This window comes from Erinaceus europaeus, chromosome 4, assembly GCF_950295315.1.
Source record: "Erinaceus europaeus chromosome 4, mEriEur2.1, whole genome shotgun sequence".
NCBI classification, from domain to species: Eukaryota; Metazoa; Chordata; class Mammalia; order Eulipotyphla; family Erinaceidae; genus Erinaceus; species Erinaceus europaeus.
This window is the reverse complement of record NC_080165.1, coordinates 74040573-74065545: the sequence shown is the minus strand read 5'-3', so window position 1 is coordinate 74065545 and position 24973 is coordinate 74040573. Positions and strand designations below refer to the sequence as shown.

The 24973-nt window shown below is 36.4% G+C and overlaps 1 long non-coding RNA gene across 1 annotated transcript in view; it reads left to right on the top strand.

The window, feature by feature from the left end:
* LOC132538103 (uncharacterized) overlaps positions 1-18345 on the top strand; it is a 40851-nt gene extending 22506 nt beyond the window's left edge. The window contains exons 2-3 of the long non-coding RNA XR_009549509.1: positions 12093-12174; positions 18189-18345. This is a non-coding gene — a long non-coding RNA (uncharacterized LOC132538103). The remainder of the gene's footprint in view (positions 1-12092; positions 12175-18188) is intronic.
* Positions 18346-24973: the final 6628 nt, after the last annotated feature.

Genomic DNA, 24973 nt, shown 5'->3' with positions numbered 1-24973 from the left:
CCCAAGTTCAAGTCCCTGGTCCCCACCTGCAGGGGAAAAGCTTTGTGAGTGGTGAAGCAATGCTGCAGGTGTCTCTCTATCTCTCTTCCTCTTTATTCTACCTTTCCCTCTCGATTTATGGCTGTCTCTATCCAATAAATAAAGCTAATTTAAAAAAGTTTTAAAGAAAAGAAACTCTTTTGCTTCTGTCAGAAAAGATAAATGAACAGATAATCGAGTTAGCTGAGAGTAGGACTACAAGGTTTAAACAGTCACTCTGCATTTTCTGAATGTGGCATAGAAAAGACATGGAGAGAAAAATACTAAGTTTAGTGACATCTTCTCAACATATGACTGACTTGTGTGAGCAGCATTATTGTCATTTGGTTGTTTTGTTTAAATGAATTTATACATACAAAGGAAGAAAAACTAAAGGTGACCATAACATTATAAGCAAGCATGAGATCCTGAGTAATATTCCTGACACCACATATAACAAAGTGATGTTCTGGCTTTCAATTTACCCCTTCTCTCTCATTAATAAATATTCTTTAAATAATAAATTTGTGGAAAAAACAGGCAAGACGGGGAACGAACACTAAGGGTGTCATGGCCATAGATCAAATTTGGAAAAATCTTTTTTAAGTTTGCATTGGGTAGACTATTTAAAGACTAGAAAAGTAATCAGATAGCAAGTACCTTCAATGTTTTAAAGATAGGTATTTTCAATTATTTAAAGACTTTGCAGTATATTAAGAAGATAGGTAATACTAAGTAGTCCTCTGTGGTCAATGAAATGTAAACCAGATATTAACAACCAAATCAGTGTTGCCAGGGGAATAAAGGGTAGGAGTCAAGTAAGTAGTGGAGTTGGTAAAAGAATGAAGTACTGGATGGTGGAATATTCAGTAGAGAACACACTTTACCATGAACAAGAACCCAGGGTCAAGTCCCTAGTATCCACCTGCAGGGGGAATTATCATAAGCAGTGTGAAAAAAAAAGTTACTGCTGTCTTTTTTTTCTATTTCTTTCTGTTTCTATTAGAAAAGAGAGAAGTGGAGTGCTATTGGAACAGCAGAGTTGTCTTGTAGGCACTGACAAGCAGAGGGCTTTATCTTCTCCCAATATTTGGGGGTGGGGTGGGATATCAATATATTAGATAAGAATTCTCAACTAGAAGAGATTTTTCCCACTGAGGTACATTTGGTAATGTCTAGGGAAATTTATGGTTGCCTCATGGGGGAGTGGATACTGCTGGTATCTAGTGGATAGAGGATAGAGATACTTTTGTTATACTGCTACAACTAAGTATCATAACTAAGCTACTCATTCCAAAATTTTCACTAGTGTACCAGGCCACCTTATTTCCTGGGCCCCTAGTCAGGGAGTCCTGGGATTCCCACATAGACATGATGAACCTAAACCTCTACCAGGTCCCTCTCTCTACTGTCACTGGTTATCTCCATCAGGAACAACATAATGGACCCCTCTGTGGGCCCCCATAGGACCTTGCTCTCAATATGTATCAACAGTGGTAGAGACTGCCCCATTCTCAGATGGGAGGTTGGACCAAAATCCTCTACTACTCAAGGAAGATGATTCTGGCAATGGGTGCAGCCTAGAGCGTTCCTAGCTATGATCACAGAATGTGATCTCAGACCTACAGGAATGCAGAGGTTACACAGATTCCTGTATTGAATATAGGTCCCAAATCAGACTGATGAGGTTTACAGTTAATGGTATTTATATACTTTTTTCAGATTTGGGAGCTTCTTTCTTCCCTGATCCAGCTTTCTAGTCCTATTTCCGACTCTGACACCATCTCCCCCAGTAATACTTTGGCCCACCTGCATGCTAGCTGTCAGACTTAGGCAAAAATTAGTAAAGTCATGGGCTCTTTGGAATATGCCTTAAGTAGACCTATTTACTTTTTTCTGAAATAGAAACCTCAATTTTCATCTGCTATATTCTTGCAATTAGGTTCCAGGTTATTAAACAGTTTTTTCTTCTTTATAACTTAATGCTTTTCCAGACACAATTTGCAGATGCTACCATGACACCAACCTGACTCCCCTGGGCAGACAATCTCACCAATGCACCCTGGAACCCCTGTCTGTCCAGAGTCCTGCCCCACTAGGGAAAGGTAGAAACAGGCTAGGAGTATGGATCAATTGCCAATGTCCATGTTCAGCAGAGAAGTGATTACAGAAGCAAGACCTTCTACCTTCTGTACCCCATAATGACCCTGGGTTCATATTCCCAGAAAGATAAAGAATAGGAAAGCTTCCAGTGGAGGGAATAGGATATGAAACTCTGGTGGTGGGAATTTTGTGGAATGTTACCCCTCTCATTCTATGGTTTTGCTGATATTTTTTATTTTATAAATAAATTAAACAAATATATAAAATTTCACTAGTGTACAGTTGAAAATCTTGCATTAATCTCTATTTTATTCATAAATAAACAAATTGATAACTATCAGTTCTGCACTTAAAAATAGTCCTTCCTTACTTATATATTTTCTATCAAATAATGGAACATATAAGTGATTTTTTTTTACTTCCAAAAGGCAAAAAAAGAATGTTTCTTAATATATTTGACATCATTTTTTAAATGCTAAGAATCTAGGATAGCTATTCACAGTGTGTGAGGGCAGAAACTGAATAGTATAATTCATGGAAGGCAAAACTTGCTTCAGCAAGTTAGCTGAAGATGGACTTTTTCAACATTCCTCCAAAGAATATTTGATGTAATAATTCAAAAATGGTTGAAAATGTGAATACAATGATATATCAAGAGCACATTAATAACAATTGCTATTCTCCCAGAAAAATAAATGAAAACACAAAATTCACTTACTACAGTGTTTTTTTGTGACCTTCAGAATAATGAGATGTTAGAAACGTGCTTCCAGAATAAGATGCAAGGATGAAGGGCAGAAATCCTCCTCCCAACCACTAACTTGAAACTTTTGTTCTCACAGGAAGATTCTTGGTTAGGACAACAATAACAACAATAATGGGAATTTTAGCACCATTTTGGATATGTGATTCCAAGAACCCTGAGACATTTTTAGGCTACTTAAAGGTGTGTTTTTAGTTGTTTAGTGCATGAAGTTCAATGAAGGTCAATGCAAGTTCTTTTTATATTTCCCCCTAGAGAGGACATAATCTTAATTCTCTGTAAATAAGAATGAAGGCTGTTAACTAAAATATACTCGTTTGGTCTTTATTTTTATTATCCTCAATGATGGGAGTACATTTTGCTCAAGGATAAAAGTCTATGTCATTATTATATTTTCTTTTAGTTTTTAATTAAATGTGGGATGTTTGAAGTGACACAAAATTGGTTTTGGCAAGTTAGATGAAGACACGCTGAAGATCAATTTACTTTATGTTATCAAGAGACTTCTTTTTAGTGGGTGAAAGAATTGATTCTATGAGGTTAATCAGAAAGGTAAAACTCTGTAAATAAATATTAAATACGTCAAGTACTGTATAAATCAGGAGAAAAAGAATTAGATTGTTTTTTCTTTATTCTATTGTTAATATATTTTTATCAGTGATTTACAATATTATAAGATAATAGGGGTATAGCTTGACACCACTCCCAACACCAAAGTTGTTCCTTTATTTTATAGTATTTTATTTAATGATAATTTATTTCTGGTCACTAAAATAATATCTGCTCACTAATTAATATTGGAAAAATTCAGGTATAAAAAATATTTTAAAAAATCCTAAAAACTATCACTTGCAACAAACAGGGTTCCAGTTTTTACACACACACACACACACACACACACACACACACACACACACACACACATACACACACACGATAGGGTCACTGAGTGTCCAAACCAGACTTTTTTCTCCACCATATAGAAAATATTTGGGAGTCAGGAGGGTAGCACAGCGGGTTAAGTGCATGTGGTGCAAAGCACAAGGACCCACATAAGGATCCTGGTTTGAGCCCTGGGCTCCCCACCTGCAGGGGAGTCGCTTCACAGGCGGTAAAGCAGGTCTGCAGGTGTCTTTTTCTCCCCCTCTCTGTCTTCCCCTCCTCTCTCCATTTCTCTCTGTCCTATCTAACAACGATGACATCAATAACAACAATAACTACAACAATTAAAAGGAGGCAACAAAAGGAAAATAAATATATATTTATGAAAACATTAAATCTATTAAATCAGAGGTCTTCCAAAGGAAGGTTTATATTTCTCATAGATTTTCAATATCTACATCTAGCGTAATTATCTAAGTGACTCTATATTTTTTTCTCCTTTATAACATATAGAGATATAAACTGTTCACAAGTCAATGAGTTTGGATGTACCTATAGATATGAAGTCTTTGTGTAAGTTTTCCTAGAAATTATCCAGTGTTCTCTTCCACTTTAATATTTTTTAAAAAGATTTATACTGGAACCTCTCATAGTCTGGTTATTGTCACACATCTCCTTGGCCCTCTATTTCTTTCTTACTAGAAATATTGGATTTTATAAGTATTGAACTTTAAAAATTTTCCAGTTTAACAAGTGAAAAATAGAAAGGAAAGAATAAACTATGAAAGAAAATATTAAATTATTCAATTTCAAATACTTTTAACTATGAAAGAAAATATTAAATTATTCAATTCCAAATACTTTAACACAAAAGGATTTGAAATTGAATAATTTAGTATTTTCTTTCATAGTTTATTCTTTCCTTCCATTATGTTTCCTTTCTTCTCCGTTCTCCCCTCTTCCCATGTTTCCTGCCTCTTCCTTCCTTCCTTCCATTCTTTCTTTCTTCCATAAAGTAGAAAAATAGAAATTTCGTACTCTTTGCCGATTTTTAATAAAGTTTTATGATTTACATGACCTCTTATTAATATAAACAATGTTGAATTTTTGACATAAATTTGCCAAACATATGTGAGAGAGAAAAAAGAGAGGTGAGAGATCAGAAAATATTCCTCAGTTCTGGCAAATGCAGTGTCAGGTATAAAACCTGGTGCCACAGGTATGCTAGTACTGGGTTGTCACCATGTCTCTTTTATTCATTTTTTAATGTTTTTATTTTAATTATAAAGAGAGAGAAGGAAAGAGACAGAGAGAGACAGAGAGAAAGATTGAGACCCCAGAGCACTGCCAGCTTGGGCTTATGGTGATGCTGGGAATTGAACCTGGGACTGCAGAGGCTCAGTCAGGAAAATCCTTTTGCATAACCTTTATGCTGTTTTCCTAACCCCTCCATGTTGCATTTTAAAAATGTTATACATTTTCTTACCTCTATGGCTCTACTTATAAAAAAATGTATATTGACTAATCATGAACCTAAAGGCTGGATTAGTGCAGATCAAGAGTTGAGGGGGGATTTCCTTCCTGTAAATAGTGTTAGGCATATTTTAGTTATATTCCAAAGAACCTGTGGCTATACTAGATTTTGTTTTTCTTCGCCTGAGCCTGAAATCTGATATGCAGGTGGATCTAAGTTATTGTCTGGGGAGATGATGTCATGTCTGGAAAAAGGACCAGAAAGCTAGATCAGGGAAGAGAGTAGCTCCCAAATATGGGGAAGGTGTATAAATATTGTTGATTTGATGTGATCTGGGGCCCATATTTAGCTTAGGAGCCTATGTGATCTCTGCATCCTTGTAGATCTGAGCTCACATTCTGTGGTCATCAGTAGGAACATTCCAAGCTGCCCCAGTATCAGGGCCCATCTTCCTCAGGTGTAGCATAGAGTATGTTGTCTAGCCTCCCTTTAGAGGATGACACATTCTCTACCATTGTTCATTCAAGTTGGGGGCAAGGCCCTATAGGGGTCCACAAAAATATCAACAACTTGTTTGGCTTTATATGTTAACTCTCTTTTCAGCCACCAGGTTCCAGATGCTAGCATGATGCCAAACAGACATCCCTGGAGAGACGACCCCACCAATATGTGCTGGTGCTCTGATTACCCAGTACCCTGCCCCACTAGGCAAAAGAGGCAGGCTGGGAGTATGGATCGACCTGCCAAATGCTCATGTTCAGTGGGGAAGCAATTACAGAAACCAGACCTTCCACCTTCTGCATCCTACAATGACCTTGGGTCCATACTTTCAGAGGGTTAAAGAATAGGAAAGCTATCAAGGGAGGGGAGGGGATATGGTGTTCTGGTGGTGGGAATTGTGTGGAGTTGCACCCCTCTTATCCTATGGTTTTCTCAGTGTTTCTTTTTTATAAATAAAAAATGTATATTTATCATAAAGATGGAGATTTCACTTAAGTGTTTGATATTTTTTTCATGTTGTTGGGAAAGTTTAAAATCTTATTCTCCATAATCAATTTTATAGGGTTTTGTTTTTGCAAGATTTCTTTCAAAATTTATTACTTGGAAAGTATTTCCTTTTTTAAGATTTATAGGTGAGCATAATTTCTTCAAGTGTGTTTGTATATATGAATTGCTTCTAACATTAAAATAATCATTCTTCAGTTTCTTTTGTTTTGCAATATAAATGTGCAGCTTGCTTAATTTTTTTCACAGACAATTTTATTTCAATTTTCATACAACTATAATATAATCAACAGACTTCTATGCCATTACAAACTTGTAATGATTGTATATCACAGTTTCTTTTTTAATTCTGGTCATTTCTTTGTATTTTAATCTGCCAGGGTTGATTTGTTTTCTGTTCTATTCATTTGTTAGATTATATTTATTTTCACATTTTAGCACAATCTGGTAGGGGTAACTTTCTTGATGAAATATTCATTTAAAAAGTTCCTCTTGCTTATTCTTGATGTACTATGAACTTTTTTTTTTGAAATTATACTGTTCCTAACATGCCAGTACTTCAAAAATGTATATAGAAATTTTGATTGATTGTATTTTTCCTTATTCAGCTGTAAACTATGTTCTTCTGTTCATGAAAGTATCACAGCCTATTGTAATTTTCATTATATAGGTCTCACACAATTGTTTGAAAGGACATGTTTGGCACAGAAGCCTGTGTGACTTCTGAATCCCTGTCAGTCTGAGCTCGAAGACCATGGTCACAGCTAGGGACATTCTAGGCTGCACTCATTTTAGGACCAGACTTCTTTGAGTGACAAGTAGGTTGATACAGTCTCCTTTAAAGATTTGTGAGGCAAGGTCCTGGAAAGGCCCACAAGAGAGCTTTTAGTGATGTTCCTGATGGAAGTGACCAGTGAAGGTGGAGAGAGGGATCTATTAAAGTCTAGGCCCATCATATTTTTGTTGGAATTCAAGGACTGATTCTCTGACTCAGATGATAGGGTGGCCTGTTCTTGACCAAAAAGGCCATCACTAAGTGTTCCAGTCTCACCCTTACCTAGCTTTTGTAGTCCTTAAGTTATCTGATGATGAGGTTAATAGTTATTGGTATTTATATACTTTCCTCATCTTTGGAAGCTACTCTCTGTCCTAATACAACTTTCTAGTCCTATTCTCAACTCTGACACCATCTTCCAAAACAATACTTTTAGTCCACCTTCATATTAGCTATCAGGCTCAGGCAAAAATTACTCGAGTCACGGGTGCCTTTGACCATACCTAAAATAGACTTCCTAGCTTCTTCCCACACAAAGACCCCTAATTTTGTTTAAATTTATTTTTTATTGTTGTTGATGTCGTCATTGTTAGATAGGACAGAGAGAAATGGAGAGAGGAGGCGAAGACAGAGAGAGGGAGAGAAAGATAGACACCTGCAGACCTGCTTCACCTTCTGTGAAGCGACTCCCCTACAGGTGGGGAGCTGAGGGCTCAAACAGGGATCCTTATGCTGGTTCTTGAACTTTGCACCAAACCCAGTGTGCTACCGCCTGACTGCCAGACCCCTAATTTCTATTCCTACCTTTGAGTTCTTGTTTATTAAACAATTTGTATTGCTTTATATCTTACTGCCTTTCAGCCACCAAGTTGCAGATGCTACTATGATGCTTTTCTGACTTCCCTGGGTTAGTGACCTCATCAATGTGTCCCAAAGTCTCACCTCTCCAAAGTCCTACCCCACTAGGCAAAGATAGAAACAGGCCGGGGGGTATGACTTGACCTGCCAATATCCATGTCCAATGGAGAAGCAATTATAGAAGCCAGACTTCCGTATTCTGCACCCCATAAAGAATTTTGTTCTATACTCTCAGAGGAATAAAGAATAGGGGAGCTTCCAATGGAGAGAATGGCACACTGAACTCTAGTGGTGGGAACTGTGTGAAATTAAATCACTAATAAAAATTTAAATCACTAATAGAAATCAATAATAAAAATTAAAAAAAGAAAAAATTGATTTATTTAAAATATATAATTCAGATTTTATCTTTACCAAATGAGAATACATACCAAAATCAATATTTTTGATTTTTTATTTAATGAAATTTAGGTTACAAATATAGCTATAAGGAGATATGAAAAAGAAAAGATATTCTTGTATATTATAGAATACTAACATTTGACTAAGAGTAAGATATTTTCATTATAAGTTGTTGTGTATTATTATTACTATTAGAACTATAGTTTATTTCTGTATACTTATTTTGTAAATGGTCACTTTTCTCAACTGTTATTAGATTTCAAAGTAAATAATCATATTATCTGTAGTTAATTATGTATGTTAAAATTTTTTTTCAGTTAACAAACACACCTGCACTTCAGAGTTTTTTGTTTGTTTTGACTGCTACTTTCAGAACAGTTGGAAATAACAGTGATAATAATAGATATCCTTGATTTGTTTAGGATAAAAAAATTGCTCTTATGTCAATAAATATAATTGTATTATGATATTAGTAAGTAGATGTTATAACTAGAGAACTCATTAAATTTTTTAATTGTTCTCCAGGGGTTGATTATTATTTAAACATAATTTTGAGACTTTTTGTATCACTAGTTTTGTATAGTGACTTAGAACATATTTTCTTTTATGTATAAAAGGAGTATACATCACAAAAAATGTTTACTTATAAAACTGAAAAGTACTTATTGATAAGACTTGTATTTCTATAATTTTTTGGAGCTTCAGGCATGAGAGTTTTGTTTGTTATTTTTATTTTTTACATTACCATAAATACCCCACTATTTATGTAGTTTCTTGAAAGTTCTTCGTGAAAACTTCTAAAATTTATTCAGTAGACACTACTAATTTTGACTCACAGTCTTCTCTCCATGGTATTTGTATCTTCATTATTAAGATTTTTAACCTTATCAAATTTATTTATGCCAATAATTTAAAATTCATATTTTAAAATGTGTTCAAATCAGTTTGAGATTGTATATTTCCTCTTCAAGTTTTTTTTTAGTTGTCTTTCATCCCTTTACTTATTTTGTTAATCACAATCACCTCCAGCTCTATCCAGTTTGTCCAAAAGGACACAATATCATCATTTTTGATTGCAGAGAAAAATATATTCTTTGTTTTCACCAGAGCTCTGCTCTGCTCCCTCTTCTAGTGTTATTTATTAGCTTACTCTTTTCATCTTTTTAGGTTTGCCAGCACTTTCAGTAAGCTGTTTATTTTTCTCTGGGAAATTAGTAGGGTAGCATATTTTAGGTTTTTATTTTTGTATGCATTCATTTACACTTTTATTTTAAGTGCTTTATTCTTGAAGTCAGACAGGTGGCTAAGTAGTTAGAATGCTTGCCTTTTATGATCAAGACCTTGGGTTCCACTTCCTGAACCACATGAGAGCTCAAAAGCAAAAATCAATGGAAATTCATGGATAATGAAGTAGTTCTTTGATGTCTCTCTTTCTCTTATAAAAGTATAAGATAAAATCAAGGCCAGGTGGTGGTGCACTGGTTGAGTGCACATGTTACAGTGCATAAGGACCCAGGATTGAGTCCCAGTCCCCATCTGCAGAGGGAAAGGAAAGCTTTACAAGTAGTGAAGCAGTGCTGTAGGTGTCTTTCTGTCTCACTACCTCTCTATCTCCTCCTTCTCCCTCGATTTCTGGCTGTTTCTATCCAATAAATAAAGAATAAAAAATATATATAAGATAAAATCTAAGCGAGGGAGTTGAGTGTATATGTGAAATCTTGAGTTTCATGATTGATAATATACAATTAAAAATTATTCTGTTTAGATTTTTCATTGTTTTGTTTTAACTTTTTACTTTAAAAAAATTTTATTTATAAAATGCAAACACTGACAAGACTATAGGGTAAGAGGGGTACAATTCCACACAGTTCCTACCACCAGAACTCCGTATCCCTTCCCCTCCCCTTCCTATTCTTTAACCTTCTGGGAGATGGACCCAGGGTCATTATGCAGTGCAGAAGGTGGAAAGTCTGGCTTCTGTAATTGCTTCCCCCCTTCTTCTTCTAGCGTTTGCCCTTCTTCCGTAGCCAGTCAACAGGTCAGGTTGAAAGCTGTCAGGAGCTGCTTGTTGCTGGCTTTGAAAGTGACTGGGATCCATGTGGATTCAGTCGGCTAGGAAGGACCGTCAGTTTCCCCAATGAATGGGTACTCAGGGGATGCACCACGAGAAGGTCGATCCAATGCATCCCAATGCTTCCCCCCTGAACATGGACATTGACAGGTTGATCCATACTCCCAGCCTGTCTCTCTCTTTCCCTAGTGGGGCAGGGCTCTGGGGAATCGGAGCTCCAGAACACATTTGTGGGGTTGTCTGTCCAGGGAAGTCTGGTTGGCTTTATGATAGTCTGGAACCTGGTGGCTGAGAAAAGAATTAGCATATAAAGACAAACAAATTGTTGACTAATCATGAACCTAAAGCCAAGAATATTGCAGATAAAGTTTTGTGGTCTCCATTTTGGAAATAGCTAGTAGGTTTACTTTTAGGTATATTCCAAAGGGCCCATGACTTTACTAGTTTTTGACTGAAACTAACATCTGATATGCAGGTGAATTCAAGTTATTGTCTGGGGAGATGATGTCACGGCTGGAATAAGGGCTAGAAAGCTGGATCAGGGAAAAGAGTAGCTCCCAAATAAGGAAAAAGTATATAAATATTGTTGACTGTAAACCCCATCAATCTGATGTGATCTGAGGCCCATATTCAGCATAAGAGCCTATGTAACCTCTACATCCCTGTAGGTCAGAGCTCACATTCTGTGGTCATAAGTAGGAACTTTCCAAGCAGCCCCAATTTTAGCACCTATCTTCTTCGGGTAGTAGATAGAGTATATCATCCAACCTACGTTCGGAGGATAGAACAGTCTCTACCATTGTTGATACACATTGAGGGCAAGGTCCTATGGGGACCCCCTAAGGGGTCCATTATGTTGTTCTTGATGGAGATGACCAGTGATAATGGAGAGAGGGATCTATTTGAGGTCTAGACCCATTAAGTCTGTGTGGGAATCCCAGGACTCCCTGACTAGGGCCCAGCTAATGGAGTGGCCTGATAGTGACTAAAGAGTTATCATTAAAGTATGCCAATCTCTTGCCCTTATTCAACTTTTGTAGTCCTTATTTTGATAAAGTTAGCTTTGGAGTGAGGGAAGTATAATAGGAAGTAGGTGAGGAAGGTATCTAGGTCTAAGTAGAAATAGTTTCATTAGGTATTTTATGGTGTCTGTTTATGTCTTTCTACTTGCTTACTTCATTTATTGACTCACTGCAGACTATTGTGCACTTTTGCTTTAAGACATATTATTTTTATTTATGGATACATGTGTACTTATGCCCTATCTCATGGAATCTGGTCTATATCTAGGTTTGGGGGCTCTAGGAGGAAGTGAACCACCTGAAATGGAATTAAAGAGTCCTATGAGAAAGGAAAGGTCTCACCCAAGTAATGAGGCTGAAGGGTTGACATTCCATGCCTGACATCTCTGGACACAGTCTGAAGTGAATTATGCTGAGTACACGTTGCATTGATTAGGTTGGGATCAGCAGATGCAGTATCAGTTGGCATGAATTGAGAGAAGCATGCAGGAAAGTGAGCCCCACCCTAGAGGTTCTATGACTGGGGAAAATATGGGCTTGATAGCTGACTTTTTTTTTTTTTAACAACTAAGAGAACTTCTGAGGAAAAAGATTTAAAACTGTAAACTCTAGGAGAAGGGTGTATTTGAAGATGCTTAGTGGGTATAAATAAGGGAGTGAAGAAAGAAAGTTGTGAAAGGACACCCTCAATGTAATTAAATCATCTGTGTTTATGGTAGGTAAATGTAAAATATTTACAGAAAGTGAAATTTGTACAAATTTGAGATGTCTCAAAGGAGTGGAAGAAAAGTTACTATGAAGGTAATGTAAGCTTTTACATTCTACTACTTTTTTTGAGTGTATAAAGATGAATTTAGAATCTTTCAGAATTGATTGTACTTTAAGTAATATTTTTAGGTTTCTAGGTCCTAAAACACATACATCTTGACTTTCCTCATGCAAATAGTGGCTTTAGCTCAATTTCTTTCTCTACTTGTTCTTTTCTTTCATGTTTATGTTTCTATAGTCTACAAAGTTAGATCTAAATATCATTAAATTATTGAAATGTTTGGCCCCCCTTGACAATATTAGTGGTAGTTCATGAAGTTACCTTTTCATTTAACTGTTTCCATGATTTCTGCTGCTTGAGTTCTATAGGACTCATATCTTGTTCAATAGAGGTACAGTTTTGACCTTTTCAAGAGTCAAATGTATATTTCATTTTACTGAGCTTTTGCAAATCTGAAAATATCCTGTCATACATGAAGGCCAAATTCTCCTGGAATTCAGTTCTTGGAACTTTTACCTTCATAATTTAAGGAAATGTTACTGCATTGATTTTCATAATTTTGTATTTGAAAAAATCTTTATAAACCAGGGTATAGAACATAATGGTTTTGTAAAGACACTCTCATGCCTGAGGCTTCAAGGTCCCAGGTTCTATCCTCCACACCACCATAAACCAGAGTGTTCTGGTATTAAGAAAGAAAGAAAGAAAGAGAGAAAGAAAGAAGTCCTTATAAAAAACATGGGGTTCAATTTTATTAGAAGCCATTAACTATTTTCCTTCTTGAATGCTTAAAATAAACTTTCTTAATTAAATTAAAATACATTTTCCAGAACATGTCAATGTGGTCCTATTTTTATGAGTTTGTGTCTTGAATATGTTGAACATTTTATGATTATACAAGTGAATAACATTTTAAAATATTTATTTTTTAATTCTTCTTCTAGCGTTTGCCCTTCCGTAGCCAGTCAACAGCGTCAGGTTGAGCCTGATGTAAAGTTTCGAGACCTCCTTTGAATCTGGAGAGGTGGCAGTCGTTGACTATGTGGGTCATAGTCTGTCTGTAGCTGCAGGGGCAGTTTGGGTCGTCTCTGGCTCCCCAGCGATGGAACATAGCGGCGCACCGGCCATGGCCTGTTCGACAGCGATTAAGGAGGACCCAATCATAACGTGCTAGGTCAAAGCCGGGTTGACGCTTACAGGGGTCTGTGATAAGGTGTTTGTTCTTTACCTCAGCTGACTGCCAACTCTGTTTCCAAGAGTCTGGAACAGAGAAGTTCAGTGTAGGTGTAAGGGACCAGATTGGGTGACAAGACGTCAAGCATTGGACAGGGTGGGCGAAGATATCCACATATATTGGCAGGTCTGGTAGAGCGTAGACGTGGGAAATGAACTTAGATGATGCCACATCCCGACTAATATCTGGCGGGGCAATGTTGCTAAGAACTGGCAGCCATGGAACCAGGGTGGAACGGATGGTTCCAGAAATTATCCTCAAGGAGGAATATAATTTGGAATCGACCAAGTGGACATGGGGGCTATGGAACCATACTGGGGCACAGTATTCTGCAGTGGAATAGCATAATGCCAGAGATGATGATCGTAGTGTGGAAGCGCTCTCGCCCCATGAGGAGCTGGCCAGTCTTGCAATGATGTGATTCCTCGCGCCCACCTTTGCTGCAGTTTTTATGAGATGTTTGTGAAATGACAGAGTGCGATCGAGAGTAACACCAAGATAGACTGGCTGGGCTTCATGCCAGATTCTCGTACCGCCAAGCTGCACATTAAGCTCACGCGAGGCCGAGGCATGGTGTAGATGGAAAACAGATGATACCGTTTTTGCAGTGCTAGGGATTAGTCGCCATTTTTTACAGTAATCAGATATCAGAGACATGTCTTTCGTGAGTGTTTCCTCGAGGATGTCGAACTTGGATGCCTGAGTTGCACAGCAGATGTCATCGGCGTAGATGAACTTCCTTGAAGAAGTTTCTGGGAGGTCATTGATGTAAATATTAAATAGCGTAGGAGCCAGAACAGAGCCCTGGGGGAGGCCACCTGAGACAAGTCTCCATCTGGTAGACTTGTCACCCAGATGCACCCAGAATCTTCTGTTTTGGAGAAGAAACGATATAGTGTTGGCCACCCATGGAGGCAGGCATCTTGAGATCTTGACTAGGAGACCATGGTGCCAGACCGTGTCATAGGCTGCTGTGAGATCAACAAAGACAGCACCCGTCTTTAAATTCTTCTGGAATCCATTTTCAATGTAAGTTGAGAGGGCCAGGGCTTGTTCGCAGGTAGATCTTCCTGGGCGGAAACCAGCTTGGGTGGTTGATAGGAATTTCTCTGTAAGAGGAGAAATACGTGACAGAAGCAGCCTCTCAAGGAGTTTGTAATACACGGAGAGGAGAGAAATTGGTCTATAGCTGGCGGCCAGTGTTGGGTCTTTCTTTGGTTTCCCAAACTTTGGGCATAGACTCAGATTCCAAGATGAGGGACAGGAATGAAGCGAGCCACTTCTTTTTTAAATTTTTTAATGAGAGAGAGAGACAGAGAGTGGGCAAGGTGGTGGCATGCTTAGTTAAGCACACACATTGCAGTTTGCAAGGACCTAGGTTCAAGTCCCTTCCCCCACGTGTCAGGAGTGGTGAAGCAGGGCTGCAGGTGTCTGTCTCCCTCTCTGTCTCCATTGCCCTTCTCAATTTCTCTATATCTCTATCCAATAATAAATAAATACATTTATAAAAAAGAAAGAACTTTAAAAAAGAGATATAGAGAGAAACAGAGATAGAGATTGATTATAGATGATTGATAGATATAGATAGTAGATAGATGGTAGATAGATAGACAGGCAGACAGACAACAGAGCTCTCCTGGTTTATGGTGGTGGTGGGGATTAAACCTGGGATCTCAGAGCTTCAGGAATGAAAGTCTTTTGTATAAACATTATGCCCCTTGTTGGATATATTTTAAGCCTTAGTAATGGAGACTTCTAATGGTGATATTCGTGTATTTTACCCTTTGCCATTACATATTCTGAACATTTTGTTTGTTTGTTGTCATTGTTTACTTAAAACTATCTATTCTGTTCATTAAGCTTTACTCTTCTATCTTCCCTGATGATGGCATGAGGATTTTCATCATATTCCCATGCTTTCTGGGAAACTACTCAACATTGGTCTTAAGATTCCTGATTTGATTTTCCATAGTTTATCATTTTTTCTTTTGTATGTGTATATTCAATCCTTTAAATTTTTTATTTTTTATTATTGGATAAATACAGAGAAAACTGAAAGGGGAGGGTGAGAGATAGTGAAAGAGATAGAGACACCTGCATCCCTGCTTCACCACTAGTGAAGCTTTCCCCACTTCAGGTGACGAGCAGGGGCTTGAACTTGTGTCCTTGTGCACTGTAATGTGTGTGCTTAACCAAGTGTGTCTCCACCGCCTTCCCCCTATATATTTAATTTAATTATTGAATATTCTATGTATTGAAATGTGGTTGCCCATTATTTCACTGATAGACATTAGAGTTTTCAGTTGGTAAAATTTTATAATTATTATTCTCATACACCTATATTAGGGTTCATAGTGTTAGTTACATGTCTGTGAGTGGAATTTTTCATTTACAATTGCAGGGGTTTTTTTGTATGTTTTTGTAAATTCTTATTATTCATATTGTTCATAATCTTATCTCACCTAAATTTTCTTTTATGGTGATATTTCAGGGACAAAATATTGTTTTGCATAGTATGGAAATTATAACCACTCTAAAGTAGTTAAATTGACTTTAAGATAGTAGTTGAGATATAGCAGTTTTCTTAAGTATCAACTGAAAATTTTTTTTCTTTTCCCTTTTCATTAAAAGTGGACAATTCTCATTGCTGATTTGGCTTTTTTGTTTTGCTTTTATTTACACTTAAATGAATAACCATATTTTTTCTATGCAAATAGCATGCCAGTAGATCTTTAGTTCCACTATTTTTCTACTGACAGGCTAATATACCAACTACTGCTATAATTATCACTGTATTTTTCAGTTGGACAATTATATGATGTATTCTTCTTCTGAAATCTTTTTTTTTAACTTTAAACTTTTCTTTATTTATTTATTGGATGGAGACAGCTAGAAATCAAGAGGGAAGGGGGGTGACAGAGAGGGAGAGAGACAGAGAGATACCTGCAGCCCTGCTTCACCGCTTGTGAAGATTTCCCTCTGCAGGTGGGAACCGGGGGCTCGAACCTGGGTCCTTGTGCACTGTAACATATATGTTCAACCAGGTGCGCCACCACCTGGCTTCTTCTTCTAAAATCTTAATTCACAAACTTATGCCCTTCCAGGAAGTTGTAGTACATGGAAAACTATTATCATGGCTCTTCCTGTCAGTCCAGTTCTTTGAAAAATCCCCAGATTTTGGTTTAACAATCTTTGTTTCCTAGTACTGTATCTTCATTATTTCTTTTTCCTATCATCAACCAAGCTTAAACTTGGGTTGAATATTGTGTATTTTCATATTTAATTTAAAAATATGGATGAGAAATTATGGGGAAAAAATCAGGGACTAAGTTCCCCATCAAAACAAAAACACTTTGTATATCTCAAACAGATCTTTCCAAAGCAGATAGATTGTTGTCCTATAATCTTGAGTTCTGGAGGACACTCTGGAGTTTTGTATCTATATTATTCTATTAAGCAATCAATGATGAGGATGAATAATTCAAACAATTGATCATCACACATACTAGTATTGTGTGCGTGTGTTTTCTCTTAGTTTCAGCTTGGTGCTTCCTGCTGACCTACTTCTTATAAAATAACACAACAATTAGCTGGTCATGCAGATTTTACTGAGACTAACAAAGAGTGCCGTCTGTGATGTACATAATACACATCCCTGTATCAGTTCTTGACTGCTGTGTGTAATTTGAAACACTTCAAAGTTTTGTTTTTAATTAGAGGAAAATATTTCAGTGTCACAGTGAGAGAAATTTAAATCATCTTACAGATGATAAGCATAAGGGGAAAAGCAATGGAATTGAGTTAAAAAGAAAATCACTCCAAAAATCAATAGTGTAACCCAATCACATGATTTCTAGTCAGATTTTTAAAAAATGTTCCATAGTGTCTGGATAACCTTCCCTTTTGTAATGGATATTTGATATTATTTGTGAAGTACATACCTGATCAGTACTGGTCTCTCTGGGAAGATGGTAAGGCACACCTTTGCAAGTGCACTTAGTGATGAGATGGGAAGAAAGTGTTACTTGTATAGCCACGTGAGAGACCCTCATTATTACTACTTAAGAATTGTCCATTTTATATGGGATGATCTCACTCTCAGGCAGAAGTTGAAAAACAAGATCAGGAGAGAAAACACAAGTAGAACTTGAACTGGAGTTGGTGTATTGTACCAAAGTAAAAGACTCTGGGGTGGGTGGAGGGGAGAGTACAGGTCCAAAAAGGATGACAGAGGACCTAGTGGGGGTTGCCTTGTTATGTGGAAAACTGAGAAATGTTATTCATGTGCAAACTATTGTATTTACTATTGAATTTAAAACATTAGCCCCCCAATAAAGAAATAATAAAAAAGAATTGATCATGTTATTTGAAAGTAGTTTAATTCAATAAACTAATATGTATTTTGATCATCTTAAATATTTCTGATAGGATAATTACTAGTGGTTTTCACTTAGAATGTCTTGGACAGAAAATTAGAAAGAGGGTTTATAGTATGACTGTTTTCTTGGACAAAAAGTTATGCAAAAAAACCTCCATTTTTTCATTACATTTACAAATATCTGGGGAGATAAAAATGTCATTAGTTGCTTCTGACCCATGAATAGGTAGGCTCCATTAATGATGGGGCACAGTCCTACTGAAGAATAAGAATAACTAGGAAAACATGTAATTATTACTATTTAGAAACAACTCACTTTTGTTTGTGTGTCTGCCTACTGTACAAGAGGGATTTTTTTTCTTTTCAATATGTATTAAAATCATTCAATCTTCAGTGCCATGTGAAGTAGTTTACATTACATTTTCATTTTACAGATGAGGAAAAGAAGAAAAAGAAATCTTTCTAAGCATCTGAAGAAAAAGCTCAGCTGCTAAAGCATAGGGTTTGCATACCAGAGGCTCTCATTGCAACCCCTGATGAGCCATGTTCAAGAGTGGTACTCTGATTTCTCTCATTCTGTTCTGTGTGAAACTATTTTATATGATACAAAAATAAATATTTAAAAGAAATCGTCTAAAGTCTTTATAGCCAATTTATTATGATGCCAGAAGTCACACCCAAGCAATCTATTACCAATGCTCACTCTCCTCCCCCCACCTCTTAATTCTGTCTTCAAATAGTGAGCTAAGAGATTTCTTCTTCCTTCCTTCCTTCCTTCCTTCCTTCCTTCCTTCCTTCCTTCCTTCCTTCCTTCCTTATTTCTTCCTTTCTTTCTCCCTATCTTTTCTTTTTTAAGCTAAGAGACTTTCATTCTTGTTTTCTAAGCAAAGCTGGTAAGTTTAACCAACTAGTCCTTGGCAGATGAGATAGTGTTGAGTTCATTTAGTAGCAAATTATGTTCTCAAAGGATAAACTCAGGGAAAAAAATTATAGTGTTAAAGGAATCAAACTTAGATTAACTCTAAAAAGAAATGTTTCTTTGAGACATCTTTCTACATTCCTTTATTTGATTCACTCCACTGGGATTTGCCCAGCCCCCAATTTAACCTTTGCTTCTTTGGCTTACTTAGTAGTCTCAAAAGTGGGAAACATTACGAAGAAAAAAAAAAGCGCCAAGTGTCAGAACAGCCAGCTGGCAGAGACAAGATCCAGTTATACTGTGCATCTCCTTGTGAGCTTTTTATTTTAGTTGTTTGGCATGCTTAAGTCAAAAGCCCAGCTGGCTAGCAGCATCTTGAAGGATGACGACTGTGCAATATTCAAAATGTCCAAACACATCTAACCAGATGTGGTCTGCATGGACATTGAGTAAGTTGTAGTAAGTGAATAAACATAAACTGGTGCTTTGGTCATCACTTATTGAGAAATAAATCACAAGAACAGGAAAGAACAATCCTCTTTATTCTCTGGCTTAGTATATTCAGTAGGCCAAAGGGCTAAGAAACCAGTCCCTAAACATAGCCCTTTTGTACCATAACCATGCTTAGAACTGCTTTGAGGGTCTGTGGGCTTAGAGAAGTCAAGGCATGTTATTTGGTATTTGAAGACTGGCCAGGAGCTTCTATCTACTGTTTTTCCTCAGACATTCCGGGCTGTTATTCAGAGGCTACACAATTGGCACTACCGTTCTATTGTCTATACACTGCATGCCTTTTGATGGTCAGTGACTTGGTCAGTGTGGGTCCATTGATAGGTGTTGAACTTTTTTAACACCACTCCTTCTTTACATATATTTCAGAATACTATATGAAAAAAAATCCTGATCCTATCAATTTCTTTTACTTGACTGTTTCTTAGGATCTTTTATAGTTGATATCATAATGCTTAGTATTTGGGGGCCCATTGTGAATGCTAATGCAAATTGTGGTATGAAAAAATGATAAATACGGACAGAATATAATTTTGTGGTTTTTTCAGTATGCCTTGAGAAGGAAAAACAGTTGTAGCTGGAATAGCAGGGGAAGAAAGCATGTGTACATCTTCCAATTCTGTTGGCTTAGAAATAACATATGATAGTTGATTCTTTCAACTGTTGCTTGTCTGAGAAGCTTTTGATGCCTCCATCTAGTCTGAATGACAGTCTAGCAGGATACAGTTTTCTTGGTTGAAAGCCTTTCTCATTGAGCACTCTATAGATATCTTGCTGTTCTCTGCTGGCCTATATTGTTTGTGTGGAGAAATCTGCTGCTACTCTTGTGGGTTTTCCTCTGTAGCTGACTCTTTGTTTTTCTCTTGTAGCTTTCAGGATCCTTTCCCTATCCTTATTCCTTTCCATTCTAAATAGGATGTGTCTTGGTGTCCTTAAGTCTGGCTTAATTCTGTTTGGGACCCTCCGGGCTTCTTGTCTTTGACCTTTATGTCTTTGATGTTGTCTAGACTAGAGAAGTTCTCAGCTATTATGTCCTGAAGAATGCTTTCTTCCTCTCCCTCTCTTTCTTCCTCTGGTAAGCCAATAATGTGCATACTGTTTCTTTTGAAGTCATCCCATAGATCTCTGTTGTTGTTTTCAGTATTTCTTAATCTCTTTTTGAGATATCTTACTTATTTTTTAGTTGTCTCTAATTCATCCTCAATCTTGCTAATTCTTTCTTCAGCCTCATTTATTCTATTCTCTCTCCCCTTTACTGTTTTCTGGTGTTCATCTATTTTGTTACCCTCTTCTGATACTATTTTAGCTTGTTCAGCTAGTTGTGTTCTTAGCTCAGCTATTTCAGCTTTCAGCTCTCTAATAACCTTGATATAATTAGTGTTTTCTACCAGAGTCTCATTTGTTGATTCTGCATTTCTGATGATAATTCTTTCAAACTCTTTACTCACCCCTGTGATTATTTCCTTAACTAGTGTTTGAATGTTGACCTATTATTTTGTGCTTCAACCTCTGAGGGGTTTTAGCTGGACTCTTGTCCTGGTTCATTTCTCCAATATTTCTTCTTGTTGGTTTAACCATTTTATATAGTATGTTATGATGTCCCTCTCTCATTACTTTTCAAATTACTGATCACTGTTGCCTCGAATGACTTGTGTCTAAGTAATGTAATTAAAGGGTTCACAGTTGTGGAATAATATTCAATAGTATGTTTCAATAGTATTTTTATCCCTGATTTGGAGCTCAGTGGCTTAAGAGTCACTTTTGTGCTTTTTCTTCCCAGTAACAGTATTTTTAAAAAAGCTATTTTAAAAAATGCTTTAGCAATTTAAACCCAGTGTCAGAATCAGTTTATAAAATTGAAATATTAAATGCTTAGACTAAAGGAATATACTCAGAACAAAAATATAAACTCAGACAGTTAAATAATTTAAAATATTCAATCTATTTTTCTGACATACTGAATTAATAGTGATTTATAAGATTATAAGTTAATAGGATAATAGTTTCACAGTGCTCCCACCACCAAACTTCTGTGCCCATGCCTAACCCCTACAGTGGACCTGAAAACCCTTCCTTCACCCATAGACTTTATCTTTGGTAAATACACCAAAAGTAGTCCAAGTTTTGCTTTCTGTTATTTTTTCTCATCCTCAGTCTATGAGTGGGATCATCCTATATTCATCTTTCTCTTTCTGGCTTAACTCACTTACCATGATTCCTTCAAGCTCAATCTAAGATGAGGTGAAGGTGAATTCATTTTTTTAAATAGCTACATAGTGTTCCATTGTGTATATATACCACAACTTTGCCAGCCACTCAACCTAGCTCGCTTCCAGGTTTTGGCTATTACAAATTGTGCTTTTATGAACATAACTTTATTTTTTGGATGGATGTGTTTATTTCCTTAGGATATATCCTTGGGTCATAAGGTAGGTTCATTTCTAGCCTTCTGAGAGTTCTCCAGACTGCTCTGTGATGGGGTTGGACTAATTTATATTCCCACCAGCAGTGCAAGAGTGTTCCTTTGCCTCTGCAACTTCTCCAGCATCCATTGTTGCTATCATTTCTGATGTATGACATTCTCACAGGGCTGAAGTGGTATCTCATAAATATCATTACTTGCATTTCTTTGACAATGATATGGAGTGTTACTATTTTCTTAATTTTCAGGAGTTTCCTGCTGAATTATTTAGGTTTTTCTATGTATTCTATCATGCCATCTGCAAGTAGTTATAGTTTGACATCTTCTAATCTGTAGCCCTTTAATTCTTTGCTCCTGCCTCATTGCTATGGCAAGAACTTCCAGAGCATGTTGAGTAGTAATGGTGATAGTGGGTAGCCCTGTATAGTACCTGAACTGAGGGGGGATGTTTCCAGTTTTTCACCATTGCACATGATGTTGTCTGTAGATTTGCTGAATATGGACTCCACTATCTTAAGGGATTTTCTATCTGTTCCATTTTTGTAGTGTTTCGTTCATGAAGGGGTATCAAATTTTGTCAAAGGCTTTCTCTCCATCTATTGAGGTAATCATATGTTTTTTGGTTTTTCTTTTATTGATTTGGTGAATGATTAAATTTTATTTATCACATATCCAAGTAGTTTAGTGACACTGAATAAGCTGACCTCTTGTCACAACTTTCTCTTGCTTTGCTTTGTTATTTCCTCTAAGCACATTCATATCCCATATTTCAGGGTTTAATGTAAAGTTTTCCTTGAATTTCCTTCTTTGACTACTCATGTTGTATGCTGATATTTTTTCTAGGACAGAAATGCAGTTTATGATTATTATATAGTTTTACAATTACCACTGCTTTCAACAGAGAATAAGGCACAACTATGGATTTATTATCTATTATTACAAAGTAGATGAAATATTTTTATTTTATTTTTTAATATTTTATTTACTTATCAATGGATAGAGACACAGAAATTGAGAGAGATGGGGGATATAGGGAAGTAAAGACACCTAAAGCCCTACTTCACCACTTGTAAAGCCTTTCCCCTGAAGATAGGGACCAGGGACTTGAACCTGAGTTCTTCTGCACTGTAATGTGTGTACTTAACCAGGTGTGTCACTTCCTGGTCCCTTGAAAAACCTTTTATTTTTGTGAGGGAGAGCACAAAGTGAAGCACGAACTGAACATGGTGTATTGCACCGAAGCAAAGGATTCTGGGGAAGGAAGAGGGTGGATAGGAAGAACACTCTGGAGACTTATTATATAATGAAATTGTATGCATATGTCAGTGATTGCGCTGTAAAGCACTGACTCTCTTAATAGAAGAAATAAAAATAAATTTAAAAAGAAAGAAAAAAAGAAACGCTTTTTATGTGGCAGCATTATCTGTCTTATTAAAAGCAATTTAATCTGTAGTTTCTTAAGAACATTCTAGTAATGACAATGTATGTACATGACACAGAAAATAAGAAAAAATAATTAGTGTGTGAGTTATTTTGGTAATTACACAATTTTTTATATGCCTGACAAAGTTGAATACAGAGTACACTGTACACTACCTTTTGTACACTCTAGGTCTCCAGTAAAAATAAGTTTAACATTTCCCAAGATATGGAAGCTTCTTATAAAGCACAATATCTTGCTCATAAATGGGAACACATCTAGGAAAAAATTCACTTAAATACCATTTAAACCAATTATACAGCTCCAAAAAATTTTAATTTCAATGGACATAAAATATAAGTATAATGAAAATAAACTAATTAATCAAGATTTTAAGGAGTTATCTTTTAAGATAGTGAATACTTAACTACATATATATTTATGTTTTCTTTCTGGCCATAGCATTGCTTTTTAAAATAATATTATTTCAATTACTTTTAAAAAGCAATTTTACTGGAATGATGATTTATAAGGCATTTGTTGTCACATGGGAACACTCTCTCATTTCTCTAAGATAGATATCAGCAGGCCATATACTGCACTTGCTTGACATTTTCCTCTACTATAAGATATTACATCCTCCTCCATGTCTAGATGATAGTATTTCTAAAAAAATTTTTTTAAAACTCTGCAAGAATACTTTTAAAATTGACTATCCATATCAGTTTATTTTATCTAATAGAAAATATTATTGTGTTTTATAAAAATTATTTTATTATTTATTTATACTTGACATATTGATGAAGTCATTAATTATTTGAACAGCTGTCTGGTAGGTAATATAGCTTCTATTGTACAGATATAAAAGATGTAAAATGATATATCTATTTATTGTCCATCATAATACATAAGGGAAAGAAGCAGGAATTAACCTAGGCCTGTTTTCCAAATCTATCTGGTTCTACTGTGTAATCTTGTCTCTAGAGACAGCAAAATAAATTCCAGATAAACACACACACACACACACACACACACACACACACCACAGAAAGAGTGGGAAGAGAGAAAGTATCTCTTTGCCTTTTTAAAAAAAATATTTATTTATTTATTCCCTTTTGTTGCCCTTGTTTTTTATATTGTTGTAGTTATTGTTGTTGATGTCGTTGTTGTTGGATAGGACAGAGAGAAATGGAGAGAGGAGAGGAAGACAGGGGGAGAGAAAGACACTTGCAGACCTGCCTGTGAAGAGACTCCCCTGCAGGTGGGGAGCTGGGGGCTCTAAACCGGATTCTTATGCTGGTCCTTGTGCTTTGCGCCACCTGCTCTTAACCCGCTGCGCGACAGCCCAACTCCCTCTCTTTGCCTTTTTAATTACAATTCTACTGGTTTCAAAGGCATACTGGTACTATAATATTTATACAAGTGATGGAAGTATAACACATTCATATTTTGGACTGAAGACTACATGTTTTGTTCATATAGTAACTGTAGACTGATGTTATAATTGAAGCAAAGTGAAATTTTAAGTTTTACCGTTGATGTTTCTTTTCTCTTCTTCCTTATGTCACTAGGTGCTAGGAATCACTCTACTTCAAAGTATTCCTTCATTTCCATGCCCTAGTTTCTCTGACATCGTATTTATGCTTCTGGTGACAGTAGGGGGCAGTTGATGAGACTCTTTTTGCATTGGTATGTCACTGGCATCTAACAGAACAACCTCTCTCAACCTTCTTCAAAAGCTCTCTCTTCATTTCAAACTGTTAGCAAGTATGTCACTACGAAATCGAAATTTCTAGAGGTAGAAATAAACCATATGTTGCTTTTTCCCTTAGCATATTTTAACCATATGGTACTAGGAATGAGAATGTAACAGAGTTAGTCATTTAGACACTCCCTGCTCCCAATACTACCATTACCTAGGTGATTAATGAAAAATTCTTATTATGGG